This window comes from Andrena cerasifolii, chromosome 8 (genome assembly GCF_050908995.1).
Source record: "Andrena cerasifolii isolate SP2316 chromosome 8, iyAndCera1_principal, whole genome shotgun sequence".
NCBI classification, from domain to species: Eukaryota; Metazoa; Arthropoda; class Insecta; order Hymenoptera; family Andrenidae; genus Andrena; species Andrena cerasifolii.
In genome coordinates, this window is record NC_135125.1 from 2,183,502 (window position 1) to 2,198,800 (window position 15,299).

The window sequence follows — 15,299 nt, forward strand, 5'->3', positions numbered from 1 at the left end:
AACACTGATCACTTAATTTATTTTTCATGGAACGTGTTGTTCCTACGTTTTAAAAATTGGTGGCCCCGAAAGGGGCTGATTGTTGACAATTCAAGAACTGCTCCACGTGGCCACCGCCATTGTTGATGCATGCTTCAGCGCGGAGTATCAGTTGCCTTTGGACGCCCTGTAATGTTTGCGGCGTTATGTTCGCCACCGCTGCGTGAATCAGCGCAACTGCTTCTTCAGGTAGGCCTTGGGGAGGAGATATTGCTGTGAAGAGGGCCACTTCAAGACAGTGGCCGTTTGGGAGGGATACAGGTCCGATTGATTAGGTTAGGACCAATCGTACTTCTCTCGCACGGAATACGTCAACACGTGCTTTTGTTTTGAAAATCGAGCGCGTGTTTATAGTCGAGTGATAAGGGATCTGTTTCGAATTTGTAGGGAGGATGACGCAGGCGGGACCACACGCAGTCAGCGGACTACCCCGTTTCTTCCTGTGTCTCTCCGCGAGGCGTATTGATGTTGGATAATACTTTTTAAATTCTAGTTTCCTAAAATTAATCAGGCTGATCGGCCAGAGCAATTCGCTAGGGTCGCGGTTTATGACCGTACTCTACCCCGCTAGTCGGCGGTAGAGAACGGTTTGCTACAGTTTTGGATAATTTATGACTTAATTGGTTTCGCCTCGTAACAGACGTGAACTCAGGGTATTCGAAAGGGGAAACAGGAATTCTGTTTCTCTTCTCTTCGGACCCTTTCGAACCAAAACACGTGGTGTCTGCTGTCTACCTCGAAGCAATCTGTACATTGGCAGTAAAAGGATGGAGCGCGGGCTTTTGTGAAAGTGTACGATGGTTCATTCGTTGCACTTCTGCAAAGCACGTGTGTTTCGAAACTGTGATGGCTTCTTTTTACCTAAAGCCTCTTGTCCTGGTGGGGGTTAACTCATAATGGAACGAGAGAAGCTACTTGGGGGTAGAGGAAGTTGCTTGGAAAAAATCCTTTTGAGTCAGCTAGCAATCACGTCGCAGAAATGTTCACGGCCCAAGAATATTGCAGGATATTCTGGGTGTACGCCCGGAACAACGGGGACACAAGTGCTGCTGCGCGAGAATTTGCGTTGGAATATCCGCGGATCCGAACGCCAAGCGAGGATACATTTGGCCGTTTAGCGTCGAGGTTATTCTCGATGGGGTCCATGATGTCGCGAGGCAGTGAGGCGGGCAGACCCGCAACAGCGCGAAATCTAGGCACCATCGAGAGCATCATCGACGCCGTTGAAGCCGACCCAACTGTCAGTGTGCGCGACTTGAGCCGCCGCCTAAAGTAAGTCACAGTTCAAGACAACTGCAGCAATTATTTAGTGAGATAAAAAAATGTTATCTAATAGTGGATGTTTTTGCATTTTGTTCTAGTGTCAGCAGCACGACGATACACCGAATCCTCAGGGATCGCATGTTGCATCCGTACAAATATATACGGGTGCAATATTTGCACGCCGGGGATTACATCCTGCGGGTTCAATATTCCAGGTAGCTGTTGGGAAAAGTGCTAAGGTATCCGTCGTTCTGCAAATACATATTGTGGACGGATGTAGCACTTTTCAACAGGGAAGGATGCTTCAATTTCCACAATATGCATGTGTGGAGCGACGAAAATCCCCTAGCGCTTCGTCCATGTGCATCACAATTCCGTTGGTCGATCAACCATGGGCCGGCATTTGTTGTGACATTTGTTTAGAACATGTTCTGCCGGATCTTATGGACGATATTCCATATGAGATCCGACAGAACATGTACTACCAGCATGACGGAGCTGGGCCACATTACGCCTTGAATGTCCGCGCTTATTTAGGAGAAATCTTTCAGGACAAGTGGATCGACCGCGGCGGTGAAGAGGAGGCCCACGTTGCGTGACCTCCACGGTCACCGGATATGAATCCGCTGGATTTTTTTCTTTTGGGACTACCTGAAGATAATTTGATTATTGCTGTACCTCTTTACTTATTCTTGTTGTAGGTATTCTTTTTTACTTACGTTTTGTATTTGTTGTACAACAATCATTTCAGAATGAGGTGTATCGTCAGCCGGTGGATACCCCCGAAGAATCAGTTGCGCTGATTCATGCAGCGGTGGCGAACATAACGCCGCAAACATTACTGGGCATCCAAAGGCAACTGATTCTCCGCGCTGAAGCATGCATCAACAATGCGGGTGGCCACGTGGAGCAGTTCTTGAATTGTCAATGCTCTTACATTGACAACAGTCAGCCCCTTTCGGGGCCATCAATTTTTAAAACGTAGGAACAACACGCTCCATGAAAAATAAATTAAGTGATCAGTGTTAGTAGCCGTGCAGTGAAGCGAATATTCGGTACATTAACCTGGACGCACCTGACATTGCGACCCTTAACTTTGGGTAGTGTCGTATACCTGGGACCAGCTGTGCACTGAGCTCGGCCATCGATGACCAGGATCGGTTCAGTGACACTGGTTTTCAAGCTGCAGGTAAATTTCCGACAAGGGTGAGTTTCAGTTACATTATTGATGATCATTAATTTTTAAATTTAACGGAGGCTATGGCTTATTTCCGGCGATAATTCTCAAAATTTCCGTACCTAAATATTTTTTAGGGGTTTTTAAACTGACCTATTCGTTATCAGCAACAGTGTTGGCCGTTATTGAATTATGGATTATTATCACAATAATGAACTACGACCACTTTTCGTTCATTTCCTGTTACATTACCTTCTCGTGGCTACGTTATTAACACAAGGAACATTACGTATTCCTTATCCTCTCACTTCAAATAATTATTATTTTCGATTCTTCTAAAAAAACCTTTGTATTCGTCTTTTTTCGTTACACATGATTTTCATCCATTTATCCTTTATTCATTATTCACTTTAAATGACAAACAAACCATGACAAAGTGTTGGATTTTATTTGTTACGTCTTTTTCATTTGCCATTTTACGCAATTTCCTTCGATGCATGCCGAGTTGCTTGTTTGTAGTCGCGGCGCGGCGCGCGGCCACGCTAGCGCGGGAACTCGACCGCCAGACTCGGGCTCTGATTGGTCGGTGCTTTTTGTTAATATCTCGTTACCTAAATCTCGGAGAACATTTTCGCAAAGGAAAAAGTTGTTTGCAATTACCCCCTGAGTCACCCCCTTCGAGGAACTGCATCGTTTTTGAAACACCCTGTATATGTTGTAAATTCGAACAAAATGATTTCTATGTACGTTATTGATTCGTTCTGGACAGCAATATATATTTACATTCTTCACATTAATTAAAGGATCATCTCTAGGAGCCCAAAAAATAGGGGCAAGTTCACATGGTCATAACTCCGGTAAAAATAGTCGTATCGATATTTTGAAAATATGGTTTGAATGCGTGGAATCTCTACTTTCAGCGGCTTTTTCAAATTTCAGATGCATTGCTTTTCGGCAAAGTTATAGCAATATAAAGAGCACTTGGTCAATTTTAAAAAAATTTCTTCAACTTTGCGATGTTCCACAGGGAGTATGAATTTTTTTACACAAATTCCATTTACACCTGTCGAAAGCGGCTACTTTCCTGTGTAAGAAGAGAGTAATAAATTTCTTGTGCGATTTTTTTTGGCCGAGTTATTCAACTTTGAAGTAAAAACCGTTTTTTTACTTTAATTGCTTCTAGTAAACGAACGAATCATCGTAGAACGTTCCTGAAAAAGCAATAGAATGATCGGTCTTTTCTATTTAAGACGCACCTTCGATTTTTTCGATTCGGTTAAAATTTCGGTCTCTGATGTCCTTTCCAACATATGCTAAAAAATTGCACAAATTCCATTTTTTCTTCATCTCGCTGTATTTTCGCGAAGCGCGCTCGGCCGATAGTAATTCGTAAGAGGGTAACTCCATCCGACATACTGGAAACGGCCTCGCCGGGAGAGCCCTTGCGCGTCAATCGAGACCGACGTAGGACCGCGTAGAAACAGAACGTTTAGAGACAGTGCGGTACGACGGGCACTAGGCCACCGACATCCGAGAGCACAGCGAGCGACCACGACCTACCCGTGGGTCAGCGACACTGCCAGCGACCGAAACGCGAGACGGCAAGCGTGCCGCGCGACACCCAAGCGACACAGCGAGCGACAGCCGAGGCGAAGCGCTGTCTCGAGGTAGGGTAATCTAATTTCTGTAACAATATATTTAGCCTTATCGTTTCTCCATTATATCCCCTGAACTTTATTCTTTCAACCCCTTTTCACCTTCCATATTCCCGGTAAGTATAGTCAAGGTGGGCCTCAGCCCTTCGATAGAGCAAGAACCCGGTAAATCATTCCAACCGCTCGGGGTGATTTACAGGAAGTCCTATGAGGACGTAACAACATCACGTGATTTTTCGTACCACGTTCGTCAGAAGACTGTACTGAACTACACAAGCGACCAAATGTGCCCACCACATGGCAACATTGTTGTGTATAGCAGTCATTTGACACAGGTTCGTCTAATATTAGTTTTCCTTATTCTACTACATAACTCGAAAATAATATATAACCTAAACGGTATGACACGGTGGCTGAAGCGACTCGACAGACTACTACATATTCGCGCGAGAGATGACGCAACGCGATTCCGATCGCTTAAGGCGCGTCCTCAATATGTAACATTTCCTCCCTCCTTTGGAATTTACAAGCAAGAGTTGGAGAAAGTACAAGTAAACATGGGGTTGATTAGAAAAATTTAAGTGGAAGAAAATCTTTCGATTGATCTCCGTGTACGCGTTGATCTTCGTGGTGCCTGAACCTGAGCAGGGGTTGCGATCCATCCGCTCCTGCGACAGATTCGGTCCCGCTCGATCCGGTGCAGGTGCAACACAGAGATGCTGAGGAGACGTAGGTTGCTCCGCATTGTCCCGATGTGGCAGTCTCTCAGGCGAGCGTGGAACGGTGACGGAATCAGCATTGTCGTCGTAAAAGCGAATTCGATGAGATCGATCGGATGCATCTTCAGATGTGGTCAAATTGTTGGCAATCCGGTGTTGGGACTCACTTTTTGTAAAAGCTCTTATTTGATTGACATGGCGTCGGAAGGATTTGCCACGGTGCCCGATTTCGTAGAGGAGATCTCCAAGGCGTGTAATGATTGTACCGGGAATCCACTTGTCCATACGGGCATTGCCTGATACGAAATAGACCTGTTGTAGCGGCTTAAACGTGCGAAACGTAGGCTTAAGCTCAGCTCGCTGTTTTCCCGAGATTCTCGCCTGTGTGGTTTCTGGTTGCACCAGATCAAGGCGTGTGAGCAGGTTGCGTACCAGGAAAAGCTGCGCAGGAGGAGACCCAGTTGTCGAGTGCGGAGCCTTCCGATATTGCCTTAAGAATTCATTTAAGTCTTCTTGTAGCGTGCTTCGCGTCTTACTCATTTTTTGCACTGCGTCTTTCGTCGTCTGCACGTATCTTTCTGCTTGGCCGTTAGTTGCCGGATGATACGGAGCTGGCAGTTTGTGGTATCTAACACCACTTGTTTGAAGAAACGTTTTGAACTCCGCTGATGTAAACTGGGCACCATTGTCTGAGACTACAGTGACTGGAGCACCATATGCAGCGAACAATTCGTCCAAGATTGCAATCGTCGCGTAGCTTGTCGTTGAATTCGTGGTCTTGACTTCAACCCACTTGCTGTACGCATCGACAATGATGAGTAGCATCATGCCAGCAACCGGCCCTGCATAGTCTATGTGTATCCGTTCCCAGGGGCCTTTTGGATACTCCCAGTGAGATGGTTGCGGATTTTGGGCGGAGCGTGCGCGTGTTTGGCACATTCGATGCACGATTTCGCGATGCGCTCGATGTCTGCGTCAATACCTGGCTAATACAGAAATGAGCGAGCCATGCCCTTCATTTTGACGATTCCTATGTGCGCTGTGTGTAAATCATTCAGGATAATTTGCCTGAGCACGGAAGGCACAACTACTCTGTGTTCAAAAACCAAGCAATTCGAGGCCAGGCTGTAGTTAGCTTCCGGTGCCTTGTATCCAGCGCGAACGAGACTTTGCCCTCCCTCGAGGAATTGTAAGATTTTACTCAAGTGACGATCCTTTCGAGTGCCTTGAGCGATGTGGTCTGCGCGGACTGGAAGCTGCTTTATTTGTGATAGGATAAATAAATCGAATTCATCCGGATCGGTTATTTCTTCCCCTTCTCCAACACGGATGTTGTGAATGGAATCCGATGTTGTATGCACTGGTAAGCGAGAGCAGTAATCCGCATTCGCATTTGCTTTAGTCGTCTTAAATACTACATCGTAATTAAAATGTGCCAGATAATCAGCATAATTGGCCATGCAACTAATACATAAAACGGGTAGTGAATTTTCTGGATGCAGTATCTGTGTTAGCGGTTTGTGATCTGTAATCAGTGTGAAGTGACGAGCGTACAAGTAATAAAAGAATTTTTTTACTGCCCACATAATTGCAAGGTCCTCCTTGTCAATTGTGGGATACCGCTGCTCAGTCGCTGTCATTGTGCGACTGGCGTATGCGAGCGGTGGTTCCTCTCCATTGCTGAGACGGTGCGATAGAACTGCGCCTAGGCCTGTCTTGCTGGCGTCCGTTGCGAGCAGTAGTGGCAGTGACGGGTCGTATGGAATGAGAACTTGTGGTGAAATCAAGATGTTCCTAAGTTCCACATACGCCTGGTCAGCGATTGGCGTTCATTTGAATGGTTCGACGAGAATCATGTCTCGGAGTGGGCGATCTTTGGTAGCTAAATTTGGAATGAATGAATTATAATAAGTAGCTTTGCCAATAAATAGTTCCAGCTCTTCTCGTGTCGATGGTTTGGGTGCGTCGCGTATTGCTTCGATGTGCTTGTCTCACTTGTGCACACCCTGACTGTTGATTTTGTGTCCTAAGAATTCGACAGTGGAGGCTGCGAAAACACATTTCTTGTGATTAAGTCGAAGCCCGTGCTGTTCAAGTCGCCCCAAAACTGCATCGAGAGCTAGGATCAGGCCATCGAATGTATCTGCGAATACAAGGATGTCATCAAAAAAGTTAAGTACGCTATCAAGACCCTGGACAACCGTTTCCAAACGGCGTTGCCATATTGCTGAAATATTTGCTGCTCCGTAGACCGCGCGCGTGGGGCGAATCAGACCATGTGTTGGTGTATTTAGTGTCAGCGCGTGGCTAAATTCCTCATCGACTGGCAGGTGTGTGTACGCATCTGTGACATCCAGATAACAAAAGGACTTTGCTCCCTTTATTTTATTAAAAAGGTCTTCCGGCTTCGGGATTGGATGTTCGGCAATAATCATACGAGGATTAAGCGTAGGCTTGTAGTTCCCGGTGATACGCATTTTACCGTTTTCTTTCATAACTACGTGCGTTGTAGAGGCCCACTCCGAGTACTCGACTTTGACGTAATGACCCGATGCAATTTTATTGTCGATTTCCTTGGCGTATCTGTCACGCAGAGCAAAAGGTATCTCACGGGCTCGCGCAAAAACAGGTGTTATTCCCGGTTTGAAGTATACCTTTACAAGGGGTCCAGCGAGCCTGCCGGCGGTTTGGCTAAAAAGACAGTTAAATCTTACCAATAACTGGTCCAGTCGAGCATCCGGCTCCGGAGAAAGACGAGGGGGGCTCATGCTCAGACTATGAATTCCCTCAGAGCTAAAAATGTCAATCCACTTGATATCGTGGACAAATTGACTAATCCACTCTAATCCGAACAGAGAATCATATTCGTCATCGACAACGTAAATATAAAGCTTCCTTGTCGTGGTTCCGAGCGTGACATCGACCAGGAGACGTCCGATGCACTTGACAGGGTGACGCGAATAACTTACAAACTGCCTGTCCGTTGGTTGCAATTTGTAGAAACCTGGCTTAATCGTGCGCAGTGTCTTGTTGCTTATAATACCCGTGGGTGCTCCGGAGTCGAGTTCCATTGCTAGCCCTCGGCCGTCTATTTGTACACTAATCATCTTCTTGCTGTTTGTCTTGATTGCGTTGATTTCATCAAGTTTGTTGAGATGCATTACGTTGTTCACTTGTTCCGCTGGTTGTTCCTTCTTTTCGTCATGATCGAATGTTTGCGACCTTCTATTCCATCTGCACACTTTGGCGATATGTCCCTTCCTTTTGCATTTATGGCATTCAGCGTCTCGGTACGGACACTGACTACGCATGTGTGACGCTCCACATCCATTGCAGGTACAGAACTTGTTCCGATCTTCTCGTTCGCTTCTGCGCGGTGCACCGCGCGACACGCTACGCGGTGACTGTGACCGTCCGCGACCTCGCGAGACCGACCTGCGGCGGAAGAGATTCTTGCTTTGTTTTAAATGCACTAGCGTAGATATCAATGCATGTGCTGCCTCGGGTACAGCAGACTGACTGTTATTTTTCACTGTGTCCGCTGTGTGGCGTGTCCCTTCGAGTGTGTGTGCGATTTCGTACTCAGCCGTGAATGTGTCCGGCTTCTTCCCAATGATTTCATCGCACATGTCACGGTCGTCGAGGCCATGCAGTAGCTGCTCAATGAGCATTCTGTCTAAAAATTCTCCGTAGTCGCAATGCGCGGCGCCCTGTCTCAAACGCAGCGCGTAGCCAGCAATACTCTCGCCCTTCTGTTGCTTTATCTGTCGAAATTTCACACTTTCAGCGTACTTGTTTTTGGCGCTGTCGAAGTGAGCGATGAGTGACGTCCGTATTTCCGCGTACGTGAGCGCTTCGGGTTCGCGTAGATTGACGAGAAATTTGAGCGCATTATTTAACTCGGCGCCCATGTACACACGCGCGTAATTGGCATGCTGCTCGTCAGAAATCTTGCTTAGTTGCAATGACCAGTCGAAACGTTTGAAATATTCTTCAACGGTTATTCCCTCCGACGGACGGTACTCCTTACAAGAAAATGGCGGTGGCTTCGGCTGAACCGGCCGCGTCGTAAGCTGTGCGTGGCCGGCACCCGTTGGGGTCGTCGCAGCGGCTACACCCGCAATCGACGCTCTGAGAGCGTTCGTTAGCATGCTCCTCATCGCCTCGAGCAGTTCGGGCGTTACTTCCCCCATCGTGGTTCCTTGCACGTGGCGATTCTTGCACGATTTTTGTCCACGCTTCACTGTCTCACTTCGAGAATTTTACTTCCTCGCACACGTATTGAGGCTTGAATTTGAGCTTTCTGACACCAATGTCGTGTATAGCAGTCATTTGACACAGGTTCGTCTAATATTAGTTTCCTTTATTCCACTACATAACTCGAAAATAATATATAACCTAAACTGTATGACACGGTGGCTGAAGCGACTCGACAGACTACTACATATTCGCGCGAGAGATGGCGCAACGCGATTCCGATCGCTCAAGGTGCGTCCTCAATATGTAACAAACATAACCTTGTTACATGCCCCTATCGGTCCATCCCGTGCTTGCTGTCCACGCGTCGGTTTTGTTTCGCAAAGGCGATTCAGCGGAATCGCCTCGCGTGAAGCAATCGCGTGGTGCTGAGCCCGTGGCAGCAGCGATAGAGACAACGACTGCGCTCGGCCCGGGCTCCCGATTATTGCTCAATAATCGGGGAATTAGTGAAGCAAGCGACAGCTGCCAACGGGGCAGTTTTCCCCACTCGTGGGGATCTTTCGAGGTTCGGCCCGCGATCGAGAGCCGCGGAAAGTTTCTTCTTATTCGAGAGCTCGAGCTAGGAGGTGAGGACGGACCAGAGGACCGTCTAAATACCGCGACCACGTCTCCGGGCATATTCCGCGAAACGCGCTCGGTCGATAGTAATTCGTAAGAAGGGTAACTCCGTCCGAAATACTGGAAACGGCCTCGCCGGGAGAGCCCTTGCGCGTCAATCGAGACCGACGTAGGACCGCATAGAAATACAACGCTTAGAGACAGTGCGGTAGGACGGGCATCAGGCCACCGATATCCGAGAGCACAGCGAGCGACCACGTCCTACCCTTGGGTGAGCGACACTGCGAGCGACCGAAACGCGAGACTGCAAGCTTGCCGCGCGACACCCGAGCGACACAGCGAGCGACAGCCGAGACGAAGCGCTGTCTCGAGGTAGGATAATCTTATTTATGTAACAATATATGTATCCTTATCGTTTCTCCCTTATATCCCCTGTATTTTATTCTTTCAACCCCTTATCACCTTCCATATTCCCGGTAAGTATAGTCAAGGTGGGCCTCAGCCCTTCGATAGAGCAAGAACCCGGTAAATCATTCCAACCGCTCGGGGTGATTTACAGGAAGTCCCATCGGGACATAACAGGTAAGTCAAAGGACCCTTCAGACTACTTGGCACGTTACAAGCAATTTACATTTTTGACGGTATGCGATTCCAGTTTCCGGTCACAAGAATGCATCTTAAATCTATCCTTTATTAAACGGCAAAATTTTAAACAGTTATTGAGAGTCCATTCTTATAAAAGCCAATTTAAGTTTGTTTGAACTATCCTTACTTTTTAGCTCCTATTTTATTTTTGGCTGTGAGATCATTAAATACTCTAATGAATTTGTATGGCTCACTGTGTGGAATCAAACTTGAATACTTTTGGCTCGTTAGTTAAACCATTGTCATATTTATGTTGCTGTACTTTTTCAAGGTTTTTGGTCGCTGTAACCTGAGTTGTTGTAATTTTTAAGAATAAATCATCTAAATACTTGATAAACGTTCTTGGAATTTCCTAACTAACAAACTCGGAAGGAATTACAGTTTTATGACCAAATGCAAATTCATGCGGCGTGAACCCAGTGGTTTCAAATACAGAGGAATGAGGGATTATGATTTCATCAGTAGAGACTGTGATGATATATTGTGAATCATTAAAGGTTTGTTTTAGAAAATTTCCAAGGGTGTTCCAAGTAACGGTTTCTAAATCATTGTCGATTTTTGAAATGCTGATAGTCAAAATATTCTGAGATTGCATGAGGTGTTTGAGAGATGCTAAAGAAGAAGTTAAATGGTCGGGATTCTGTGTTTCCATAGGGTTTACTTTATGGAATAAGTGAAAGGTAAGACCCAAACAGCCACGTCCGTTTTGCAGATTTTGCGCAACGCCTGAGTACAAAGGTTTGTGATAGAAATACTACAGATTTGATACAGGATTTGTTATATTCGATGATGAAAGCAGACTGACAGCAGAAAGCGAACAGATTGTGCTGCCTTAACCTGCGAGCAGATTGACGGCAGGGTCTGCTGATACAATTTAATGGCAGAAATCGATCAGATTCTGTGCAAAGCGATTTGGGGGCAGCTAGGCAGCAGAAATCAAGCAGATCCTGTTGACATAGCCTGCGAGCAGTTAGGAGGCAAACACTGCGGAGAATCTGCTAGTACAATTTAGGCCGGTATTCGTAGTCGCTACTTATTCTTAAGCAAATGCTTAAGTATGCGGCATTCTCTACTAACCTAGTAGCTAGTAAAGGATGCCGAATGCTTAAGCGTTTGCTTAAGAATAAGTAGCAACTATGAATACCGGTCATAATGGCAGAAATCGAGCAGACCCTGCGCAGCGCGATCTGACGGCAAATAGGCGGCAGATACCGAGCAGATTCTGATGTCAGGATCTGACACCAGAATGGCGGCAGAAAGTAAGGAGAGTCTGCTGATACAATTTAATGACAGGAATCGAGCAGATCTTGCGCGGCGCGATCTGACGGCAGATAGGCAGCAAGAATCGAGCAGATTCTGCTGACATAGCCTGCGAGCAGTTTGGCGGCAGAAAGTAAGGAGAGTCAGCTGATACAATTTAATGGCATTTTTAAATAATAGTAATTCACGACGCGACCGCCAGGCGGCGACCAGGCGAGTGCTTCTCGCTTGCGAAATAGCAACGCGGCGGGAATAAGTGGCTGAGGGCTCGATCATTCAGGGTCTCGAGTACCGCTCGCATTTGCCAGCATTTCACTGCGGAGTATATATTTGGTATACCCGTCTTTAAGGGCGGTATTATCTATCAGTCATTGCTTAAGACTAAGATCGTCGTAAGCATGCGGCATCCTCTACTAGTCTAGTAGATTAGTAAAGGATGCCCGATGCTTAAAAGCGATCTTAGTCTCAAGCAACGACTGATGTTAATACCGCCCTAAGACGACTGAATGAATAGTTAGCATTAATTCTTTTATATTTGGAAAGAACTGTCTTTAAAAGTTTAAATAATTATTTTGAGCCTCCCTGGCATTCAATTGACTTAACAACCTGCTAAGTAAAATATTGAAAATGTTATAATAACCGTCTAAATACATGGTTTTCCAACTTTTCTTTCTTCCATAAAATCTGTAAGAATCAGATTTTTCAAGTCGGTCTTATAAACGTGTTCTATATATTATTTACGCTTAAAACTTTCGGACTGTTTTTAAATTTATACTATTATATAAAATTGCCTATGTCCGCATTAAATTATGGTTTTGTGGTCAGATCCTGACATCAGGATCTGCTTGATTTCTGCCGCCAACCTGCGGTCGGTTTTGCCAGCAAGATCTGATCGAAATCTGATATCAATCTGCAATCAGATCCTGATGTCAGGCTCTGATCGCAGAACCATAGTTTAATGCGGACATAGTAGGCCCTGGATCTGACGCCAGGATCTGCTCGAATCTGCTGCCAATTTGCTGGCAAATATTGTGGTCAGTTTGTTTACCGGGGATAAGTTCCACCTGGAAAAACCATTATATTCCCTACATTGACCTGATAAGGTTGCATTTGGGGAATGGAGAATTTTTTATGAATTAATAGGTCTTTATTCGTTTGGGAAAAAACATGGTAGTCACTCGAGAGAAAATTTACAAGGTTATCCCTTCGCATGCAGAGGTAGTCTTTACAGAAGTTAATAGTCGGAATTTTGAGGAGATGAGATGTGGATGACTCTGTAATTGTTGAAGTTAAGATTTTAAATATTCACCCTTAACTCGGTCGCTAATAAATTTAATTGGCTCGGTTCAAACTTCGCGCTTTTAGAGCTTACGCTAAACACCGCTGGGGCGAAGATCGCAACAATTAATTTAGGCCGGTATTGATAGCGCGGTATTCTCAGTCGCTTCTTATTCTTAAGCATGTGCTTAAGAATACCGCCCTTGACCACTCTTAACAACTCTTATGTTTATGGCGGTATTTTACTTGTGTTTACTTCACGTAAATAGGTATATACATAGGTATATCAAAAATAGTATGACAAAAAAGTTTTTTATTAACTTTCAAATATATTTTTTTTTTTAAAATGTGTTACAATTAAGATTAATATAATTGACAGATTTAAAAATCAGCGTGTATAGACCAAAAATGGCGGACCAATCAAAAGTGACCTTCTCGTGGCCAGACTCTGATTATAGGGTCTCTATACTGTTGCGTGGCCGTTGGGGAAATACTGGCTTCTCTTGAGGAATTCGAGCGCGGGACGATGCCCGTGGAACGCTAAGGCGTTCTGCTCCCTGGACGCGGATTTTTAGAGATAAAAATAATAATAATGTAATGAAACGATTTGAACACAAAACTAATAAATTTAATGAACTCAAACAAATTTAAACGATACAAATAAGTATTTCGCAGAATTTATAATTGCACGTCCGTTCACTTTCGTTCTCGGGGCTCGAGTGTCGTTATACAAGGTCTATCGGTTTTACACCATTTGTTAATTACAAAATGTCTTAGTTTCTCAAATTTACTAATTAGTTAGCTAAATTCCTATTCGTCGATCCATTCCCTTTCGGTTATCGATTTTCGCAAAAAGAAGTGTTTAAGGGGGCCGTCTCACTGTGCCTTAAAGTGTGTGCGTACGCTCACACAAGCTAGGAAAAGCGTGTACGTATACGCAATGTAGTAAACAAACCGTTTCAACCAACTTTCGTCCTGGAATCGGCCCGAAGGAAGTTTTCGCGGATATAGTTGCCTCCAGTAGACATTCGTGCAGGGTGGTCTGGTGCGTTTGAACGCTAATAAGCACCGTCCGTTGAAATAATAATGAATTTATGAATCGTGTACTGTAACACACTTGAGAGATGACAGAATGAGGCTTCAAGGATTCTCGGTCACCGGCGCTGATGGTATATTCTTGCCATATACCATCAGAACCGGTGGAAATCCAAACTAGCCGATATATGTAGGAAAGACATTGTTGCCAATACGTATTGCGAGTCGTATCACAGACCAGGTATAGAATAGACCATTCGCTCTATTGTCTTCTGTGTCACTCGATTTTGGGACTCTAGAGCCCCATTACCAATTCCGTGTCGCATGCAACGTTAACGGCTAAGCATGCAATAAGAGTGCAGCGCTATAAGCGGTAGGAATGAAAGTTATAATAGCGGTGAGAATGTAAATACAGGGTGTCCCGATGTCAAATTAATACACCATTTTTAAAAGGCAAATAAAAATTTCTTCATTTCTTTATCAATCAGCAACTCTGCAGACCCATACAACGGAGAAGCATTATACAACTTCGCTTACGATGTAACAAATCTCTGTTATCTTTTAATTCCCTAATTATTTGCGGACATGGGTTTATATTAACTTTTTCAACATTTTCCATTTTTTCAACTGTATACCCGGAATACTCTGTGTACAGAGATACACTTTCATTTATCATTTTGAACACTTTCTATAATAACTAATTATAAAATGATTAATAAATTATGGTAATTTTATGATGTGTCTCGTATCAAGCAGGAGAGTAGTGGTGGGCCCATGCCTACATATAAGTGTAATTCTACACAATCAAATCGTTCCGAAATCTTTAACAATTATTCCTGACCAAAGGGTTCCTTTGCGTTAAATGGCTTCTTTCAAACATTTTCCCTTTCCAACGCGCAGAATACGTTGATGTAAAAAAATTGGTAAATTTGTCGAAAAGCTACTTCCTCGCTGATTTCAATGACCTTCGCATATGTTGTCAATGTCGCCATTCTGAACAACATTTTCCTTTAAACTTTTTGGTGGTCGGTCTTAGATTCTGAGATATTAATAAAAAAAACTTTCGGCACAATATATGTATATTGAAAGCTACTTTTTAATTTTTTTAATTTTTATTTATTTAATTTTAAAAAAAAAATTAAAATTTTTTTTTAATTTTTATTTTTTTAAATTTAAAAAAAAAAAATATTTTTTATTATTTAAAATGTTTTCTTTATTTTTTTCATTTTAATGTGTTTATATTTTAAAATTTTTTTTTATTTTTTTTTAAATTTATTATTTTTTTAAAATTTTTTATAATTTTTTTAAATTTTTCGTTTTTAAATCTTTTTTTCAATTTTTTTAAAATATTTTCTTTAAATTCTTTTTTTTCATTTTTTTTCTGTTTTTCTTTTATTTATTCTTATATAT

General features: G+C 43.9%; 1 long non-coding RNA gene across 1 annotated transcript; it reads right to left on the bottom strand.

Moving 5' to 3' along the window:
- Window positions 1-815: 815 nt before the first annotated feature.
- LOC143371920 (uncharacterized) lies at window positions 816-3,692 on the bottom strand. Its single transcript, XR_013086155.1, has 2 exons — window positions 2,022-3,692; window positions 816-1,306 (listed from the first exon to the last, which is right to left on the bottom strand). It is a non-coding gene; the product is annotated as an uncharacterized LOC143371920 (long non-coding RNA).
- Between the last annotated feature and the right edge of the window lie 11,607 nt (window positions 3,693-15,299).